The 6,091-nt window shown below is 35.0% G+C and overlaps 1 long non-coding RNA gene across 2 annotated transcripts in view; it reads right to left on the reverse strand.

The window, feature by feature from the left end:
* The window catches only part of LOC110271001, a 6,541-nt gene continuing 450 nt past the window's right edge, over positions 1-6,091 (reverse strand). The window contains exons 1-4 of one of the 2 annotated variants that reach the window (XR_002360900.1): positions 3,454-3,836; positions 359-421; positions 184-232; positions 1-107 (exon numbers count right to left, since the gene is read on the reverse strand). This is a non-coding gene — a long non-coding RNA (uncharacterized LOC110271001). Of the gene's footprint in view, positions 108-183; positions 233-358; positions 422-3,453; positions 3,837-6,091 lie in introns of those variants that run through there. The other variant, XR_002360899.1, reaches the window with a different exon arrangement.

The raw sequence follows: 6,091 nt of genomic DNA on the forward strand, positions 1-6,091 counted from the left end.
AAACTCTGAAATGATATAATTTCTATTTTTTTTATTTCTTTCATCATACCATATTAAAGCACCACACTCTTGACAAATTGAAATTGGATCACCGAAATCAAAATAATCTGCATTATATTACAAAATTTTTTCTTTAGAATATACAATACAAAAAGAAAAGAATATTTATAGGTAAAAAGTAACCTTTTATCTCCATATGTGAACTGAAAGTTATTTTCTTGGTGACCATTACCTATATCATATCAAATATAATATTTCTCAACTAAATAAATTTTACTTCAAAATGAAATAAATGTAAAAGTAATTGACAAAATGAATATATGTGGAACAATATAATAAAAATATAGCATAATAGTACCTTCTTGAAAATCAGTGTTACTTTCATATAAACCAATACTCAGAGAGTAAAATTTTTGAGAAGCTGCTTGCATATAAAATAGAAAAATTAAACACTAAACTAATCAAAGAATGGGTAACAGTACTAATAGCATAAAAAATTAATTTATCATAGCAAACTCACCAGAAATATCATCATAGTTGAAATCATAATCAACTTTAATAGAAACTAATCCATCTTCTAAAATATCAAATTCAGAATCTTGAGAAAATAACTTCATCCCATTGATCACATGTCGTCCAGAAGATAAATGACGACTTGGATGTGTCATAGATTTCTTTGTATTTGAATAATCTTGACCAGCAGCTACTCCATATTGAAATGCATTTGGATTAAAAAATATTTGTGTAAAAGACTCTAGTCTTTCAAGTTCATGAGTCAACATATGTGCTGGTACGTATGAAGTACTTGTAACAAACTCTCTATCCTTGCAGCTTTTTTTTGAATTTTCACCAATACCAATTAAAATCTTTTTCTTTTTTGACTCTTTATTAGTGATTTCAGCTAACACTTTTCTTTTTCCTAAATTTTTCATATTTCTTTCATCAATTTGAGAGTCACCAGTTCTTTTTTGTCGCCCTCTTTTTAGCAGTAATATTGATTTTCTTCTTAATCTAGCCTTTCCACACTCATCTTTAGTAGAATTCATTCTTTTCTTTCTAATAATAACGGCAAAAATTATAACAAAATAAACTAATAGGCTCAAATATCAAATACTAAATTATAATATAATAATTTAAAATAGAAAGCAATTTAAATTAAAGATGTCTAATAAAATTTATACAAACTAATGAATAAGTATTATTTAGATATGTATAAACAACTTATGTATAAATTCAAGTTAAATGCCATATGTGATTGAAATAAGAATGATAGCATGTATAATAGATTGAAATGAGGTTCATGTGATAATTAAAGTTTCAATTTATATCATGTAATGCAATACACCACAATGGTTAGGTCCACATAAAGTTCAATCTGAATTAATATCTTATAGTGTGCTTATAACAATATAAAATTAAAAGAACATCTCCAATCCATTATAGGAAAGTTTTTGTTGAGCAATCATGTTTGGTCTTCCAGCAAATTCACGATCATGATTTTTCAATGCTTTGGCCAACTTAGGGGATGAAATAATAATTGCTGGCCTTAGACCTAATTAAATGGAGAATATAAGGTCATATTTCTTTGAGAATTGGAATAGCTAAAGATAAAGGGAAGAAGTATCTAATTGGTGAAGATTTCCAATTATTGGAAGGCCTCTAGGACCTGGTGGAAAGACTTTGTTCTTGTTAAGTGTTCTTTATTTTTGAAAGAAGAAGAAAAATAAGGATAAAGGAAGAGTAAGGAATAGAAGATAAGTGGTGGCACCATTCTGGCCATGACTAATTATGGTAGGCTTAGCAATTCAACAAAGATGTAACGTGCAAGAAAAAGGAAGTGATGCAATTCACCGAGTATTAAGTTCTGCTACCTAATATTTTTAATACAAAGCAATTCATCAAACATGTAATGTGCAAGGAAGCAATGCTATAAAAAAATCAGCAACTAAGTTTAGGCCTTCCAATTCATCAAACATGTAATGTGTAAGAGAAAGGAAAAGATGCAATTCACTAATTATTAAGTTCCGCTACCTAATATTTATAATACAAAGCAATTCATCAAACATGTAATGTGCAAGGAAGTAATGCTTCAAAAAAAATCAGCAACTAAATTTAGGCCTAGAAATTCAACAAACATGTAATGTGCAAGAAAAAGGGAGTAAAGTAATTCACCAATTATTAAGTTTAAATTCATCAAACATGTACTATGCAGTGAAAGAAAGTAAAGCAATTGACCAATCTCTTGCTTGAATATAAGCATAGAGTTATGAACAAACCCACTCTCCAATCATACTAGGATCAAGGTAAGAGTAAAAAGGATTACACAGTTGCTCACATGAAACTAAAGTAGCTGATGCAATAGTAAGGTGGTGAACTGAATCGTCATTAGTGGTAGAGAGCAGATGATTGAGCGACTCAGTTGGTGGTAGGGGGCGTCGTTGTGATGGAAATCGAGAAATAAGACCCAGTGAAGTGACTCGTGAGGCAGCGTTCTCTGAAGGTTGCAGAAGCCGTTGGAAATTAAGGTTCAGGCGGAACAGCACATAGGAACTTCGAAGGTGAAAGAGAGTTAAAATTGGAAGAAGCTTTCTGTTAACTTAATCTCAATCTGCAATTGGGGATTGTAATTGAAGTAAAGAAATGGGAACAGAAAACTTGCAATTGGAGTTAAAAGGCAGAAAATATTTTTAATTTAGGTACAACGAGGAGATTCCACGTGGCACTCTTTTGGCTTCAAAGTTAGATATATATAAAGATGTACTATACAGCGAAAGAAAGTAAAGCAATTGACCAATCTCTTGCTTGAATATAAGCATAGAATTACGAACAAACCCACTCTACAATCATATTAAGATCAAGGTAAGAGTGAAAAGGATTACATAGTTGCTCACGTGAAACTGAAGTAGCAGATGTAGTGGTAAGGTGGTGAATTGAATTGTCAACCGTGGTAGAGAGCAGATGATTGAGCGACTCAGTTGGTGGTAGAGGGCGTCGTTGCGATAGAAATCGAAGAAGAAGACCCAGTGAAGTGACTGGTGAGGCAGTGTTCTCTGAAGGTTGCGGAAGTTGTTGGAAACGAAGATTCAGGTAGAACCGCAGAAGAACTTCGAAGGCCAAAGAGGGTTAAATTTGGAAGAAGCGTTTTGTTAAGTTCTTAATCTCAATCTACAATTGGGGATTGTAATTGGAGTAAAGAAGCGGGAAACATTTCTCAGGAAACTTGCAATTGGAGAAAAAAGGCGGGAAACATTACTAATTTAGGTACAATGACGATATGCCATGTGACAATTTTTTACTTCAAAGTTAGATATATAAAGATGTACTATGCAGTGAAAGAAAGTAAAGCAATTGACCAATCTCTTGCTTGAATATAAGCATAGAATTATGAACAAACCCACTCTCCAATCATATTAGGATCAAGGTAAGAGTAAAAAAAATTACACAGTTTCTCACATGAAACTGAAGTAGATGATGCAGTGGTAAGGTGGTGAATTGAATCGTCAACAGTGGTAGAGAGCAGATGATTGAGCGACTCAGTTGGTGGTAGAGGGCGTCGTTGCGATGGAAAATGAAGAAGAAGACCCAGTGAAGTGACTCGTGAGGCAGCATTTTCTGAAGGTTCCGGAAGCTGTTGGAAACGATGGTTCAGGCAGAACAGCACATAGGTACTTCGAAGGTGAAATAGGGTTAAAATTGGAAGAAGATTTTTGTTAAGCACTTAATCTCAATCTGCAATTGGGGATTGTAATTGGAGTAAAGAAGCAGGAAATATTTCTCAGGAAACTTGCAATTGGAGTAAAAAGGTGGGAAACATTTCTAATTTAGGTACCATGAGGAGATGCCATGCGGCAATTTTTGGCTTCAAAGTTAGATATATATAAACATGTACTATGCAGTGAAAGAAAGTAAAGCAATTGACCAATCACTTGCTTGAATATATGCATAGAAATATGAACAAAACCCACTCTCCAATCATCTTAGGATCAAGGTCAGAGTGAAAAGGATTACACAGTTCGTCACATGAAACTGAAGTAGATGATGCAGTGGTAAAGTAGTGAATTTAATCGTCAATAGTGGTAGAGAAAAGATGATTGAGCGACTCAGTTGGTGGTAGAAGTAGTTGCGATGGAAATTGAAGAAGAAGACCCAGTGAAGTGACTCGTGAGGCAGCGTTCTCTGAAGGTTGCCGAAGCTGTTGAAAAGGAAGGTTCAGGTGTAACAGTACATAGATACTTCGAAGGTGAAAAAGGGTTAAAATTGGAAGAAGCTTTTTGTTAAGCACTTAATCTCAATCTGCAATTGGAGAGTGTAATTGGAGTAAAGAAGCGGGAAACATTTCTCAGGAAACTTGCAATTGGAGTAAAAAGGTGGGAAACATTTCTAATTTAGGTACAATGAGGAGATGCCATGTGGTAATTTTTGACTTCAAAATTAGATATATATAAACATAAACATATAAACATGTACTATGCAGTAAAAGAAAGTAAAGCAATTGGCCAATCTCTTGCTTGAATATATGCATAGAAATATGAACAAAACCCACCTCCAATCATATTAGGATCAAGGTCAGAGTGAAATGAATTACACAGTTGGTCACATGAAACTGAAGTAACTGATGCAGTAGTAAGGTGGTGAATTGAATCGTCAACAGTGGTAGAGAGCAGATGATTGAGCGACTCAGTTGGTGGTAGAGGGCGTCGTTGCGATGGAAATCGAAGAAGAAGACCCAGTGAAGTGACTCGTGAGGCAGCGTTCTCTGAAGGTTGCAGAAGCGGTTGGAAACGAAGGTTTAGGCGGAATAGCGCATAGGTACTTCAAAGGTGAAAGAGGGTTATAATTGGAAGAAGCTTTTTGTTAAGCACCTAATCTCAATCTTCAATTGGGGATTGTAATTGGAGTAAAGAAGCGGGAAATATTTCTCAGGAAACTTGCAATTGGAGTAAAAAGGAGGGACATATTTCAAATTTAGGTACAAGGAGGAGATTCCATATGACAATTTTTTGCTTCTAAGTTAGATATATATAAACATGTACTGTGCAGCGAAAGAAAGTAAAGCAATTTACCAATCTCTTGCTTGAATAAAAGCATAGAATTATGAACAAACCCACTCTCCAATCATATTAGGATCACGGTAAGTGTAAAAAGGATTACACAGTTGCTCGCATAAAACTGAAGTAGCTGATGCAGTGGTAAGGTGGTGAATGAAATCGTCAACAGTGGTAGAGAGCAGATGATTGAGCGACTCAGTTTGTGGTAGAGGGCGTCGATGAGATAGAAATCGAAGAAGAAGACCCAGTGAAGTGACTGGTGAGGCAGCGTTCTCTGAATGTTGCGGAAGCCGTTGGAAATGAATGTTCAGGCGGAACAGCGTATAAGATCTTCGAAGGTGAAAGAGGGTTAAAATTGGAAGAAGCTTTTTGTTAACTTAATCTCAATCTGCAATTGGGGATTGTAATTGGAGTAAAGAAGCAGGAAACATTTCTAGGAAATATTTCTAATTTAGGTACAATGAGGAGATGCCATGTGGCAATCTTTTGGCTTCAAAGTTAGATATATATAAACATGTACTATGCAGCGAAAGAAATTAAAGCAATTTACCAATCTCTTGCTTGACTATAAGCATAGAATTATGAACAAACCCACTCTCCAATTATATTAGGATCAAGGTAAGAGTAAAAAGGATTACACAGTTGCTCACATAAAACTGAAGTAGCAGATGCAGTGGTAAGGTGGTGAATTGAATCGTCAATAGTGGTAGAGAGCAGATGATTGAGCGACTCAGTTGATGGTAGAGGGTGTCGTTGCGATAGAAATCAAAGAAGAAGACCCAGTGAAGTTACTGGTGAGGTAGCGGTCTCTGAAGATTGCGGAAGCTGTTGGAAACGAAGGTTCAGGTGGAACAGCGCAGAGGAACTTCGAAAGTGAAAGAGGGTTAAAATTGGATGAAGTTTTCTGTTAAGCACTTAATCTCAATCTGTAATTAGGGATTGCAATTAGAGTAAAGAAGCGAGAAACATTTATCAAGAAACTTGCAATTGGAGTAAAAAGGCGTGAAACATTTCTAATTTAGGTACAATGAAGAGATGCCATG

Source organism: Arachis ipaensis, chromosome B04 (assembly GCF_000816755.2).
Source record: "Arachis ipaensis cultivar K30076 chromosome B04, Araip1.1, whole genome shotgun sequence".
In the NCBI taxonomy this organism is placed as follows: domain Eukaryota; kingdom Viridiplantae; phylum Streptophyta; class Magnoliopsida; order Fabales; family Fabaceae; genus Arachis; species Arachis ipaensis.